At 40.7% G+C, this 16,433-nt stretch overlaps 2 pseudogenes; one reads left to right on the top strand and one right to left on the bottom strand.

Moving 5' to 3' along the window:
• Positions 1-5,603, bottom strand: part of LOC147455034 (uncharacterized) — a 37,403-nt pseudogene extending 31,800 nt beyond the window's left edge.
• Positions 5,604-8,974: 3,371 nt separating this feature from the next.
• Positions 8,975-9,676, top strand: LOC147455033 (uncharacterized; annotated as a pseudogene).
• Positions 9,677-16,433: the final 6,757 nt, after the last annotated feature.

Here is a 16,433-nt window from a genome sequence, read left to right as displayed (position 1 = left end):
GTTTCATTTTCCGATCCTCCACTGGAAGGTACTGTCTCCAACAGGTTCAAGGTGGTTTTTGCTCCTTTGCTCGGGTTTTTAGGGCAATCGGGAATCAAATGAGTAATTCCATATTCTGGGCAATACGCATTGACTCTAATGATTTCATCATGAGGACAATCTCTCAGCCAATGGTCTCCACCACACTTGTAACAGGGTCCCTTGGGTTGTTGAGGTGCTCCTTGAGCCCCTCGTTGCTAGTAAGCCTGTCTCTGTCCGCCCATGCCTCCATTGGCTATGAACAACAATGTTCGTTCATCTAAGCTATATCTTCCTTCTCCTGCGGCCTGTGCAGCAGTTGGAGGTCCTTGATTCCCTATCATGCTCCATGGTTCTGGTGTCGAGGGTTCTTCCGGTGGATAATAGACATGGTTTGCCGCATATCCATTGGGATCTTCATAATATGCATGCATAGGCACTAAAGACTTTTCTTCTAATTCAGTTACCGTTGGTGTGTATCTTATACCAACTGGTCATAAACCTGGTAGGGGTGGTTGTTGCCCCAACATCGATTGTGGTCTTTCTACACCTACAGGTCCTGGTAAGTTGCCTGCTTGATATCTAGGCATCGGTGGAACTTGAGGGGAAGCTACGGGAGCTTGGGGAGCGTAAGGTCTCTCCCTCACATATCCCTTGTTATAGTAACATTCCTCGGTCCCATGGTTTGTCCATTTTTGCTCAATAGCACACCACTTGGGCTGTTTAGCCTGAGGTTTGGCGTACAAGTTGATCTTTTTTAGCACTTCATCTACGAGATGCTCCTGGTTTACGGCTATTTCTCCTTTCAATGTTGTCCTGGAAGACTTGCTCCGACTTTGCTGTGAAGATGAATCGTCATCAAGGTCCTTGAACTCCCCTTCTTTGTAGACCGCACAATTGTCCACAAGGTACAGAGCCTCCTTGGTCAACTCATTCAACGTCGTGCTCCTCTTCATATGTAAGTCTTTCTGGAGATCTGCATTCCTTAGTCCTTGGATGAATATCAGCATAAGTCTGGACTGAGTTGGTAGTTCTTCAACAGGACAGAACTTAAAATATCTTTTTAGTCTTAGGGCTGCCTTCCGTACAGATTCTCCATCTTTTTGTTTGAATTTATGGATTTGTGAGGCGGTATTATGAGCTATTCCCCTTTGAGAGAATTCCTCAATAAACTCGTCAGACACTTCCTCCATCGACTCAAAGTCTCTACGCTCCACAGAGTCAAACTAAGTTGCAGCATCATCCTCTAGGGTTAGTCCAAACCCTGCAAATTGGGTAGGAAAATCTAACACCTCTTCGGCTCTAATTACACGCACAAAGGCTGCCACATGATCTCTTGGGTCTCTATTTCCTGTGTATTTCTTGTTTACCCATTTTTGCACTTGAGAAGGTCTAATTCTGCGATGGTCTACAAACCTCATCATTGGATCACCCCGTCCAAGTCTATACACCTCCTCAAGCCTTCTGTAATAGGCTGGTTCCTCTCCAACGGTGCTCCTAAGCCATAATTTCTAACGGTTCTTGCTCGAGGTGGTTCTTCTCTTCGAACTTGTTCGATGGGTGGTCCTCCAAGCTTGGTCGACCCTTGTGTCTTTGGCTTACTCTCTGCTTGATACCTTGAATAGTGTGGTGGTTCTTGCAAATCCCTGAGCCCTCATGCGGCTTGATAACCATCTCGGTTTCGGTCTGGTTCCATTGTTGCACTCTGTCGAAGCCATGCCTGCAATGATGGCTGGTTTACTGGTTGGTCTTGGTTGTTGAATACTTGCTGTCTGGTGGAATGTGAGGTAGTATCATACTCATCTAAAAATGGATTTGTTGACTTGCTTGGGGTGTGGGCGGCTCTCAGCATTTCCTCAGAGGCATATGCTGATGCTTGTGGACCTGTTGCTCTTTCTACTTCCTCTGGGAGAATACGTTGGTATTCTCGCCCGTATCTATCAACAAAAACTATGCCCTTCCCCGTAGCAGTTTCATAAGAGAATAAGTAAAGAACCTTATCTTTGCTTAGTTCGTTTACGTATGGTTCTTTGCTGCGAAAGTAAGAGACAATACCCTCGCTCTCGTGTTTGTAGATTCCCACATTCTCGTTACAAGTTGGAATCCTGATTGTTTTCTTATCGTACATAAAAATAGCTCCGTGCCGATCAATGTTTGGTGGCGGCTCTTGAGTTTCTAAAACCATTTTCCCTTTAGCCACGTTATCTCCATATCTGTTGTAATCTTCAGGGTTGCTAACTATTAAATAGTGGTTCCCCTTTTCGTTTCGGAATCTATCTCCATCATCATACACGCGGATTATCTCCAATCTTTGTGCTGGCCTTTCTTCGATACAAATGCACTTGCGGCCTCGATAGTCAGAATAGACTAGGGCTCCTCTTGAGTTTGTTCCCTCTAAGAAGATCACCGTAAGCCTGGAATCATTCAAAGGATTTTGGGAGGTGCTTCCTCCTTACATAGGTCCATCATAGGTGAAACCTCTTGGCTGTTGACTACCCATCATGAAGAAAGATTTGTCTGACGAAGTGTCAGTATCACTACCTTCCTCAATAATCGGTGCTAGCAGATCTAGCCTTGCTTGAGTTACACTCTCTTCGGTGGACACTAAGCTACCTTGGTCACCTGTCACCTTCTGGTCTCTAACAATGTGTCTTCCTGATCTTAAATTCATCAAACTTATCAATGCAATTTAGCACAAATTCAACCACTCACCTGGCAGCGGGTCAGTTTCTGCACAACTTCTTGCTTTGTTGCTGAATATACCTGTACACAAGAGTTTTAGTTTCGGCAATTGAATCAAAGCATTTATCTGCTAGAGGTTATCTTAGTAATGATTGGTATAACTGGAGAGTTAATCTCAACCACTACTGTATTTTATACACTGCTGATGTTCTGGATTAGGTTGCTAATCTGAAACAGTACTTCCTTCTGGTGTTGGCCAATTTACGCGAAAAAGTTTGAATTCAGTGTTTGCTTTGTCAAATGGGCAACCAAGGTCCAAATTCACTTCTGAAAGAAGTTCTGGAACCCTTAAGCCAAATGGAACCTCACTGTCAAATTTTCTCTGCAGTATGCCCCAATAGACATCCTACGCGTAGGATGTCTCCTACTGTATTTTGCCTGGATTTTTGCACTGTTGTTTCCCCTTGTTGTGCTGAGCTTACAGCTGCTTTTACTTTTTTTGATTTGGACTTCTATAAGCTGGTCAATGAGTCAGGAATCTGTTCCGACGGCCTGTTGATGGTATTGATCAGTCTAATCAACTCCAAACTGGACCAAAATTGACTACCAGGCTTGCCTTAGGCTATATAACACCTTGCAATGCTCTAAGTCAAATTCTGGATTCATTTTCTTGCATTAGACATCCTACGCGTAGGATGTCTTTTTCATCAGAATGGCTTTAAACTCAAGGCTTAAGCTCCCCTTGAGTTGCTAATCACCTTGGTATACTCAGATTTCAGTTTGGAGTCCCAAATCACTCAGAAGACATCCTACACGTAGGATGTCTTTTTGACCTGTTTGACCCCAGATTTGTTCCACAGCTTCCCCTTGATGTTAGTATCCCAGTGGTATGCTTAGATTTTGATTTGGATGTCAAAAGTCCCAAACTTCAACTGTTTTTGCTTTTTGAGTCAAAAGTGCTAAAGTCCACTTTGAACCCAATTTTCTTACCCAAATGAGGTGAAACCCCTTTCAGTCACTCAATATATCATGCAAGACACACTCATGCAGCCATCTTATGGTTTTGGTCTCAAGTTAATGTTTTGGCACTATTTGGGTAGGATGTCTTGCAATGTCAGTCTATCTGGCCTTATCCTGTCAAGATATGGCCAAATTTCCACTTTCTAGTTGAAATTAGGGTAAATCCTACCTTTTGAACACACTGGTCAACTCCAAATCCCAAAATTCCTTCCAGATTGGCCTGTAGACATCCTACGCGTAGGATGTCTCCTGGCTTAAAATTAAAGTTTTTTTTTTCTGACAGGAATGCTCCTGTTGCTCTGAAGACCTATCAGAAACACTCACAGTAACTTTTGGACTTCAATTAGGCTTTCAACCACACTTTTGCGTCTTTTTGCGTCTTTTACAAACTTGTAATGATTCTACCAAGCAAGTGTACATGCATGAAATGCTCTAGATCTGAATCATGATGTCCTACTTACTCTACTCCTACCTATCATGAAGAAATGGTGATAATGGTGTTTTTGGTTGCTTTTTGGCCTCTCCGAACTCTCAAGCTCTCCTCTCACCGCTTCTACCACCCAACTCCTACTCTAGAACTCGACTATTACCTACAACTACCTAAGTCTACCTCCTCTACCTAAGTCGAAGGATCTAGGCCAGACACACGCTTCCTAGACTCCCTCTAAGACCTAGAGAGCCCTCCACCCTCTGATCCTATCTAAATGTAAGGCGAAACTCTTGGCAAGCCAAAAATCCCAATCCTCAAGGATTAGTCTCGGTCACCTACCTAAGGTTTTCGTCCCCGGTAACGGCGCCAATGTTGGACGGATACGCCGCGACGGACGTCAACACAGCGAGAACTCACCTAACAAGTAATGTCAGCTAAGGACGAAGCTCGACCCGCAGGCACGTGGAAGCAAGCATAAGGTGTCAACCTACACTCGACTGACTCCTAACTAATTCCTACAGAGGTCCCTACCAATTGTCTAAGTCACAGCCTTCAAGAGTGCAAAAGAGGATACTTCCTACAACGCTTGCTAGAGTGGAACACCCATCAAACACTTTCGAAACACCATAGAACTTGAAGGAGACCTTACTAATACCTATAGGCCGCACTCCCTAAGGTCTATGAACCAAAATCACGACCCAAAATACCCGGTGCAGAAACACGTAGGATGTCTGGCCGAAATCTACAGGTCTTCGTTTCCGAAATCTGAAGTGCCTAATGTGTAGCTCTACTCAATGTGAACGCGTGGATATGCTGCAATGCGAAATCAGATAACGTATGCTCACCCAAACAACAGATGAAGCTCGTAGAAGGAGCTCCCAAAGCCAGACCGTACGCACGCAATGTTGGTATCGGCTCGTAGCTCTAGTCGGGGGCAACACGCTGCACTTCTCCACACTCGATTCCGACCACCGTAGCACATGTAGCGTCAAGACGAAGCTCACACTCTCTCTCACGTACACAATACGCTCACTCACAGACTTCCCACTTGTTTAAAATGACAAAAGGTTTTTCCATCAAGGTCAAAAAGTGGTATATATACCTTACAACTTCTCAAACCCTAAAGTTCCAAAATCAACCATCTACTCATTCTAACTATCAACACTGGGATACAATCTGGAAACTTCTGTAAGTCCCAATATTTACAAGGTGAAAAATCGGGTTTTCCTCATTGAATGAATAATTACAAAAAATAATAGTTCCGAGTAGTTAGATGCCGAGGGGTGTGTCGAGCTTCTAACAGGCTTCGTGGTGCAAGAAATTGCTGAGAAGACATTATTGTACATGAGTGCCCTCCTGAGCTTGAACCTAGTTGAGGTTGACCGGAAGTTTGCCGCTTTGAAGTCACTTTAAGCCTTTTACTTGCTTGAAATTGTTGCGAGTGAGATGCCATGACCTTCAAAAAAGACACAATCATGACAAAGAAAGATTAGCATATAGACAAAATAAAGTATAAGAATGCGTTATGATGCCAAACAATGAAATAAAAGGTGTAGAATCTGGGCTTATAAAGAGCCTCTTGTAGTCATATCAAGAGTGAAATGTAATTTAGAATCCATGAGATGCAACAAGATAAGAGTTTAGGATTGTGGAATCTCCCTATACAAGAAAGTGTTGTGTGCTATCTAGAACTTAGTAGAAAGTAAAAAAAAATGATGGTTTGGAACTTCAGGGTATCTATGGTAAGGATAAAGAAACAAATGTTTTTACAAACACGTCTAGACTCAAGTGGATTCTAGAATCCATTTGGAATACCAAAGAAGCACGAAGGGGACATAACAATGGAGCATATTGGTCAATGTTAGAAGAGCAAAAACGACAACAGAACGACGGCGAGGCATGCTGTCTCAATTTTTTTTCCAGAACGAACATGCACATGTCAGATCCATCATGCCATCAAAACACTGTCGGCCTCGACACACGCCGCAGCCGCAAAGTTGCTATCATTTTTGCCATCTGCGCACCACCAAAGCGCTCTCTTTTTCATCATCTGTGCATGGCTTTTACTAAAAAAAAAACAATTGCGTACCTTTTTTCCTGTTTGTGGCTCTAGATGCTACTCTTGTCACATTTGCTAGAGGGGCGTGTCTATGTACATTCTTTGCCTTAAACGTTGTAGTTTTTGGATTCCAGAATCCTTTTTTTTTTAAATCGGATTCTGGAATCCACAGTCTCTGTAAATACGGATTCTGAAATCCACAATTTTTGTAAAAACGAATTTTGGAGACCAGAGTCTAGGTAAAAACGGCTTTTGGAATCCACAGTCTCCATAAAAATGGATTTTGGAATCCACAATCTACATAAAAACGGATTCTAGAATCCACAATCTTTGTAAAACCGGATTCTGGAATCTAGTTTTACAAAACTTTGGATTCCAGAATCCACTTCATTCATAAAACCGGATTCTGGAATCCACTTTTGCAAAAATTTGGATTCCAGAATCCACTTTTCGTGGACTTAAATTCTAGAATTCTCTTAGTTGGATTCTAAAATCTATTTTTTCACGACATTGGCTTCCAGAAATCCACCTTTTTAAGAAAATTGGATTCTAAAATCCACGTTTCTAAAACTTTGCAACCATAACACCAAAGATTGCACAAAGTTGGATTCCAAAATCCATTTTGATTGAAAAGTTACATTTCACATGCAATATTGGCCTTAAAAGTTGAATTCTAGAATCCAACTTTATCATAGGCTTCAATTCTAGAAGAAGTAATACTACTCTTGTCTTTCTTGAAAAAATTGAACCAGTAAGACATGTCTTTTTGTACAATTTAGTTTTTTTCACTGAAAATATTCTAAAAGTTTGGTTATTTTATGAAAATAAACAATAGGATTCTGGAATCCAAATTTTTGTTCCACTTTAGATTTTAGTCATTATATTGTGCTTCACTTTTTGAAAAAAATTACTTATTAAAAAACACAGTTTGTTTTAGCACTAAAAAATTTTAAGTGACCTAGTTGTTTTTCAAATTTTCTACAATTTAACCTAAAAACGTCAATACATAAAGTTCAAGAATTCTAAAAACTTAAAAATACTAAAACCTTTAAATTAATGCTCCAAATATTGAATAATCCAAAAATTCTTGCTTACCTTGAAAAAGGAATTGTTAAAAAGAAGCACAATTGCAAGCGAGTGCGATGAGTACTCTAGATCTTGAAATACAACTTCTGCATGTGAAAAATGAGAACTTCGTCCCCTTTTAAAGCCTCTTATTTTTTAATATAATATATTTTTATTATTTTTAAAAATAAATTTTAAAAAACCCCCCTATTAAGTTTCCCTTTAGAGCTATAATCATGCAAGTTGCTTCATTTTGTTTGTCACACTCTACCAAATGGAGCTTCTAAGTAGTCCTAGTAATGTAGAACCTTTTTGTCCTTCTATGTCACTAACACAACTTTTCTTGCTAGTGAGGGAACTCCAATTTCTAAACGGTGCTCAAGAACAGTTTCTTTTGATGTGGTGGAAGAAGAACTACATCATCTTCATGGGAATGAAGCAGTTAATAACACATACCACGAGCAACGACGAACTCAAGGGGTAAGAGGTCAGAGAAAACAACGACTTCTTTCAAGGCGAGAAGTTCGAGCAACATCTAGAGAGTTTTGTTGTGCTAAAAATTGTTTAAGAAGCTTAGGGTTTCAAAAAATCCAACAAGAGCGTAGCAATTTTTTCAACTTAAAGAGGGGTCCACAGAATGTGTTCTTGAGGTCATGTATACGTTGCTCCACCTCCTCAACAAAATATGATGTATCGGATGTTGTTGTTTGCAGAGCGAGTTTCCTAAAGGTATTTGGCATAAGCAATTTAAGAATTCAAAAAATCATATCGAATGTGAGCCAAGAAAGTGTTTCTTTAGCATTTAGCACACATGAAACCCCCCAATATTGTTTCCTCAAACAATGGTTGGGAAATTTCATCATCTTTAATGGAGAAGTGCTACTTAACTCAAACTTCACACATCTACCCGACAACTTTACTAAGCGAGAGGTATACAATTTGTATGTGGAGTCACAAAAAGATAGTATAAACTCCACTCTTTCGCTACCATCTTTCTTGCGCATTTGGAGACAAGAATTTCATCATGTTAAAATTCCCAAGAAGTACAGGATGGGTGTTTGCCAGATATGTGCAGAGTTAAAAGCAAAGCGAGACACAACAAAGACTATGAATGATAAATGTAAGTTATTTTAGTTTGGTTAGTTAAATCAAATTACTTCTCTCAAAAATTTCAAAAATCTAACACTCTTCAAACTCTTTTACAGTGCCCATTCTACAAGCATTGAAAATTCACAGGGAGCAACAAAGTACAGAGCGTCAAAAGCTAGCAAAGCACAGGAAAAAGTGTTTAGAGAAGAAAGACAAATATCTAGGCCTACTCATCGATGCATGGATCAGAAGAAAATAATGTTACCACATTTTATGCGTCCTCCAAAGAATCTCAAAGAGGAAAACTTCATCTAGCTCCATGTTATTGGAGCCTTAGTTTTCAATGGTGTCATGTCATCAAGGATCTTTATTAATTTTCCAAATATTCATAATGATCCTAATTTGACAATCACCATCATTCAGAACATCATTGAAGAATGGCAAGGTGAACTACCACCTGTCCTCTACTTACAACTTGATAACACTAGTAGAGAAAATAAAAACCAAGTTCTCCTTGCATACTTGAATATGCTGGTGCAAAGGAAGATATTCAAAACAGTGAAGCTTGGGTTTTTACTAGTGGGACACACACACATGACCAAATTGACCAAATGTTTAGCAGGTTCTCGATCAAGTTGGCAAAGAAAAGCGCATTTGACCTTCCACAAATATGTGTCTTGCTGGAAGATGCCTATGTTCCCAGGCCCTCCATTAAAATTGTGGAAGAAATATATGATTTTAGGTCTTTTTTGATCGGTGCCGCCACTAACATGCCATCATTTGCACATCTCAATGATCATAATTTTCAACATCAATTTAGAATCAAGCAGGTAGAGGAACAGACTCTCCTGTGGTGTAAAAAATACTCAAACTCTGAAGATTGGTTGCCAGCGGAGGGCTTGAAGTTCTTATTGTTTGTTACGGATTGTGAAATTCAACGATCAAAGTACATGTTGCTCTTTACAACAAGCGAGACACAAAAAGCTGAGAGGGAAACCGCCCTATTGATCCTCTAAAATGCCTAAATGAGATCAAGGAGACAATACATGGCGCACATGTGTATTTCCCAACAAGCTCTCTAGAATGGTGGGAGAGTTTTTTTACAAAGCAGGTGAAGCTGGTTGAAGAGCTCAAGGATGACACATTTCAACTTGAACATGCATTTGCATGGCACCATGGTGGTCTTTGCAAAAGGAGTGGTAATGTTGTGGCTAGTGGTGTAAACAATGTGCAGATTTCAGCAGATTTGTTATCTCTTATTCATGGAGAAACAAGGGATGTATGTTGGCCCAAGAAAGAGCACAAAACATTGACAACAGGAGAGAGAAATGTGGGAAGGAGATGTAAATGAGATAAAAGAGTCACAAAAGTTTTCAGAGAGCGCGATGTATTGAATGGCATGGAAGTGCATTGGTACCAAACAACTGCAGAAGATCCATTGAAAGGAAAATATGACCCTGAGATGGTGAAACCAAGCAAAAAGGGGGGGAAAATCAGGAAGTTCTCATTGTGTGGGCACACTTAATCTAGAGGATGTGGAAATCCTTGTGTATGGGTTTGACTTAAAGAAATACCACACATAACTCTGTCAATTATGCTCTTGTCAAGAAACTAAAACTTTCTCAACAACCAAGTGCTCATCAATATGTTGTCTCCATGATGCATGGTGAAGACAAGAAGATATGAGATACTCTAGTATCCAATTTGGAAGTCGAGATACAAGGGTATAAAGATACACTTGAATTTCAAATTATGACTATGGATCGTGTGGACTTGGTTTTGGGAACGGAATGGTTGTGGGGACTATGAACTTCTATAAAATGGAGTTACCAACAAAACTCACTAGAATTTGAAAAACAAGGAAAAATTTTGTTATAGAAGGTGAGCATGATGTGCAGAATAGTCCTTTGATATGTTCTCTTGAGTTGCTAAAGCTTGTAAATAAAAGGTCTTGTGATGTATATATACTTTGGTGTCGATCTGTTGTAAATAAAGACTCTGATGTAGAAATAAAAGACCAAGTTTCTTACTTTGATGTAGAAATAAAAGACCAAGTTTCTTACTCGTCTTTGTCTTCACATGGTAATTATGAAAATGATATCAATGTTTTGGTAGAAGAGTTTAAAGATGTTTTTCCTATTGATTTGCTAAAAGGTTTACCTCTTGAAAGAGGTGAAGTAGATCATACTATTGATTTAGGCCAAGTACAACACATAGAAGTAGAAAAGCAATTGCAAGACTATGTAGATAAAGGTTTTATTAAACCCAACAATTCTCCATGGGCTGTGCCAATCTTACATGTAAAGAAAAAGGATGGTTATATGCGATTTTATGTTGACTATAGAGCACTAAATAATCTCACAATCAAGAATAGGTTCCCTATGCTTAGAATGGAATATTTTTTTTATCAGTTAGAGGGAGACAAGTATTTTACCAAGATCGACTTACAATCATGCTATCATCAAGTTAGAATAAGGGTTGAAGATGTTGCAAAAAACAGCCTTTAGGACTAGATATGGGCATTATGAATTGTTGGTAATTCCTTTTGGGCTTACCAATGCACCAGCTCCCTTTATCAAGCTGGTGAATAGTGTTCTACGGCCCTATCTAGGCAAATTTGTAGTAGTCTTTCTTGATGATATCCTCATCTATAGTCGTACTTGAGAGGATAATTTAAAACTTCTTAGAAAAGTGTTCCAATTGCTCAAAGAAAATTCTCTTTATGAAAAGGAATCCAAGTGTGAATTCTTTGCACAAGAAGGAAGGTATCTTGGTCATTTCATTTCTAGAGACGGAATCAGGATTGATCCAGAAAAAGTTCAGGCTATTTTGCAGTGTCATGAACCTAAGAACCTAGAAGAGCTACATATCTTCTTAGGAATGTGTAGATTTTATCGTAGATTCCTTAAGGATTATGCCAAATAGCAGTCCCATGACTGACCAACTCAAAGGAAAGGGAAAAACCTTTGGGTGGGGGGAAAACCAAAAGAAAACTATGCAAAAACTGATGGTAGCAATAGGTTGAGATGGATGCTAGTAATTTGTTATAGATGCAATCCTAACTCAAGAGGATCGACCCATAGCATTTGAAATTGAAAAGTTAGACCATGCACAACATAATTACTTAATATATGAGAGGGACTTGTATGCTATTGTACATGCATTGAAGAAATGGAAGCACTATTTATATGGTGCTAAGATTATGATAGTGTTTGATCAGGAAAGCACTAAGTGGCTTTCCAATCAAACAGAATTGAAGGGTCGTAAGGCCAAATGGACTGAACTCTTACAAGAGTTTGATTATGAGCTTAGGTATTGCAAAGGAAAATATAATATGGTATCAAACTCCTTTAGTAGGATGCCTATGATAAATGAATATAGGTTCACTCGGTTCAATAGTGATTTGTTGGAATCATTAAGAGGGAAATGTAAGGTTGATTTTGCATATTCCAAGATATGGGAAACCATTGAGAAATGGGATCCAGAACAAGAGGTTTCCAATGAGAATCAAGCATCGAGGGGTGCTTTAGAAGGATTCAAGTGGATTTTTTTTGCCATAGATGATGGCTATTTACTCTACAAAGGTAGAGTATGTGTCATGAAAGATGAAGAGATTAGGTGCCAAATACTCTATGAGTGTCATGATAGTTTAAGTGCGGCACACCCATGTGTAAACAAGACTCGTGGTCTTGTTAAGAGGCAATTTTATTGGTTTGGAATGCATAAGGAAGTCCTAGAATATGTGGTTAAATGTAACAAATGCCAGATCAATAAAGTTGAAAGGCTTAAGATGAGAGGACTACTCCATCCATTAGACATTCCTTTAGGGAAATTGGAGGGAATCTCCATGGTTTACCTAGACCTTAGAGGGGGACACGAGTTTGTCTGGGTGATAGTGGATAGATTAACCAAGATGGCTAGGTTTGTTCCAACCAAATTTGATGGTAAAACTCATGAATTGGCTAGATTATTTGTAGAAAAACTCTATTAATTACATGGTTTACTGGCAGACATTGTGTCAGATAGAGACATGAAGTTTAATAGACATTTTTGGAGGGCTATATTTAAGAGATTGGAAACTAAACTAAGCTTGAACACAAATGAGCATCCTCAAATGGATGGTCAAACTACAAGGCTTAATCAAATCCTAGAAGATATCTTACAAGCATATGTTAGTAAACCAAAAACTAATTGGGAAGAGTACTTACCTATAGTAGAATTTCCATATAATAGTGCCAAGATCTCCTCCACTAGATATAGTCCATTGATGTTAATGTATGGGTTTCAGCCTAGAGCTCCTTATGCAATAGGATTGCAAAGGGAAAAGGTTCAGGTAGCTAAAGACTTTGTAGAAGATATGAATGAAATACTTAAACTTGCTCAGAAGACACTATTACAAGGGCTCAAGATAGAGCAAAAACATATATTGTTTTGCATAGAAGGTCTCTTACCTTTGAGGAAGGGGAACAAGTTTATTTGAAAGTGCTTGAAAAGTCTGAAACCATGAAGACAAGACCATGTTTAAATTATCATCAAGGTATGGTGAGCCTTACACAATACTAAAGAAAATTGGAGATATGGCTTACCAACTCCAATTATTAGAGACAAGTGGCATACATCTAGTATTCCACGTTAGCAGACTCAAAAAGAAGTTGGGTCAATCTAATAATCTTATTCAAGATGATCAACTAGTGGAACTCATAGACACTCAATCTCTTCCACATGAGCCAATGAAAATACTAGACACTAAAGATAAAAGAACTAGAAATACAATTTTTAAAGAGTGTTTAGTTAAGTGGAAAGATTGTGATGAGGAGAGTTCAACATGGAGCGAGTAAGCATTATTCATAAAAGATTTCCTAACTTTAGGATTGTTCTTTCCAATTAAATTTTTTAGGAAAAAATTTTTCCTTAAGGGGGAAGGAATGCGAAGTATCCTATAGTTAGGGCATGTGCACACTAGGCTAGGGGTTGTGTACCATGGGAACTGCCTCTTAGATCATGGATAAGGGCCAAGAAGGCCACGTGTCAATTTAATAAGGAGTTTACTCATGTAGGCTAGCGACGGCCCTCACGGGTCATGAGAAGGGAGAGGTGGAGCCATAGAGGTGTGTGTGTGTGTGTGTGTGTGTGTGCACGCGTGTTCCCTTGCTTCGCTTGAGAACTACGGGTTACAAGAGACCTAAAAGGGTGTGTATGTGTGTGTTTTGTCAATGTGTGTGTGTGTGTGTGTGTGTGTGTGTGTGTGTCTTTCTTGGTTCTAGTTTGGGGTTTTGTGTGCGGATTTGTGTGAGTACTTGTCTGCTTGTGGGTTGGTTTATGAGTGTGAATGTTAGGAGCGTGTGTTTGTGTGTGAGGTTTGGGTGTTTGTTTGTGTTTGCATGTTGTGCGTGCATGCATGGCTTCACGGGGTGATGGTTTTCAACAGCTCTCTTAGGTGTCTATCGATGCTTCTTCCCGCCCATCCTCCTTCCTGTGAATTTAGCTTTTTCCCGATCACTTGGCAATCTTGGGTAGCATAGATACCCCCTACCACTTACTTGGAGGATTCTTCGCTTGATAGCTACGAGGTGCCTATCTTCTAGATGCATTTGTGGATATCTTATCCTCTTGGCTCTTCACCTAGATCCTAGGGAACTTTCACCCTCAATAGGAGGGGTTCCCCCTGGTTTTTCTCAGTGTTACAATTGTTTCAGTCTATGAGCATTACCTTTTAGTTTTTTCAGTCTCTGATGGGCCTCAACTCTTTTAAAGGTTCTATGTCTTCAGCCACCCTTGTACTTTTCCTTCAGGCAGTTGTATCGGTTTTACTTCGCTCTAGGTAGGCACCTTTAGGGGGTCAAAGTAATAGAGAATCAACAATGTGCTTTCTAGAGAGGGAGAGAGAGATAGATAGATAGATAGATAGATAGATTGAATTATCGTCCACGGAGGTCATATATGACCAATGGGACCAAAAAGGAGCACTACAACAATTTCTTCTTGGAGCGAGGTGTGATACATATCAGTTAAGGACCGAGGGTCCATCAAGAGGGTAAAGTAAATAAAAGAGAGAACAAAACCTAAGGGGGTTCAACTGAGGGGATAGCCGGCTTAGGATTTCGAAATTCCTGGATGATCGCTTTGCCATTTCGGTAGACTGCCCATTTGCCTTGTTTACGTGCCTCATGCATCTTCTTGAGCTCACTTGCTTTACTCTTGAGTTGATTCGTGGTCAATTCTTCAGCAATCCAAAGCTTTTTTCCCTTGAGAAGTCGAGATTGGCATAACAGCTTCATACGCTCATCTTTGTCCTTAAAGGTGAGTATGCAATGTTCGGGTGGCACATGCCTATGTGTGTCGTTGATCCATGAAATAGTTTCGGGCTTGATGTAGACAAGTTGAAGAATGTCATTTAGCTTGGAGATTGCCTCCTCGAGGGTGTCCTCGATGGTGCACCACGGTGAGTGGAGCCCCCCAATCCTGACCTTGAGGCCGAGCGATTCTTGTAGTCGGCATTCATGTATGGCTGCTTGTATCTTGTTGTCGATCTTCTTATGTATTGCTTCGTGTGATTCTTTTTGTATTGTTTCCATGACAGTCTTGGTGAGTGAGGTTTGAACCTCCTGTGTTTTTGCAAGTAGAGCTTGGCTCTCTGCCTCCTTTCCGTCTTCGAGCTTGCGTAGCCGTTCTTTGAGTTTCTCATTTTCCCCAATGAGTTCTTGAATCCGAGCCTCGAGGGCTGTGAACCTTGCTTCTTGGCGGGCGGCAGGGTCCTTCCTTGGTGCTGCAGCCACTGCAAGAAAACTCTTGCGTGCAATGGGAGTGTCAAATGATGACATCGGTGCTAGTGATACCTTGTCTAGTTGGCAACTCTGTCGATCTGAGAGTGTGGTGGGCGGGATTGAGGGCTTAGTTTGATTTGAAAATAGAGGAAATTAAGCCTTGCTCAAAGCTCTGTATAGACGGGTCAGCAGGTCGGCACGGGTTTTGCTGGGGTCGAGCACAAAAGGCCACGAGAGGGCCGAGCACAGATGGCCACAGGACAGGGCCGAGCTGAGAAGCAGCCACTCGCTACCGGGTAGCAAGAAAACAAGCAGGAAATGAGTGTCGACCGGCAACGTTGTCTGCAGGCTGTGTCGACTGGCTACGGCAGGGCTGCGGGGCTTTGGCTCGGGCAGGGCGGGGCTGAGAGTTAACGCCCCCCCACAGGGCTGCCCTCGCCCAAGGGGAGACAGGAGGGGTCGCGTAGGTTTAGGTTTAGGTTTAGAGAGAGAGAGAGAGAGAGAGAGAGAGAGAGAGAGAGAGAGAGAGAGAGAGAGAGAGAGAGAGAGAGAGAGAGAGAGAGAGAGAGAGAGAGAGAGAGAGAGAGAGAGAGAGAGAGAGAGAGAGAGCATAGGCCACTGCATTTCTTCATGTAGACATGTAGTCTACCACAACTTAATACATTACGATGAGCATTTATGAATTGCTATTGAATATGGGATGATTCATAAGAAAAATGATTTTAAAAAATCGGTACCCTCTACTTATACATAATGGATTTTCTAAAATTGATACCCCCTACTCATATATAATGATCTTCTATTATTATATTCATTTGTGTAGGAGATTCCACCTTGATCTCCGCCTCTGAAGCTGAGCGACTCAATGTTGATGTCTATGCCAGACATTAAAATGTGTAATTCAAGATTTGAACCCCCTCTCTACATATGTAGGATTAGGCTGCTTTGGTCTAACTAGCTGACCATAGGAGCTCGTTGCATTGGGAGGGTGCACTGCAATGTACATAAGTCTATTCTCCTCACCTTGCCCGTTCTCTCATCTCTGCACTTGCAAGACTCATTCGAGCTAGTCGCTCCATTGCGTATTTTTCACCAGCACCTCGTCCATGTGCTATGCAGTCCGCCGCCCTCTCATCTTGATCTAGGAGGAGCCACTCATCCATCCTCCTCCGTTGAGTGCCACATGATCAACTTGTAATTTGCAGAGAATCTGCATAGAAGCCCTCATTTCTTTTTTTCAAAATTGGTATCCTCTCGGGTGACCAGAATTTTGAAATACATGGGGTCTTTAAGGTATTTACGAGAT

This window comes from Adiantum capillus-veneris, chromosome 7 (assembly GCF_014529385.1).
Source record: "Adiantum capillus-veneris isolate H3 chromosome 7, ASM1452938v2, whole genome shotgun sequence".
Lineage (NCBI taxonomy): Eukaryota > Viridiplantae > Streptophyta > Polypodiopsida > Polypodiales > Pteridaceae > Adiantum > Adiantum capillus-veneris.
This window is presented reverse-complemented; position numbering and strand designations above follow the sequence as displayed.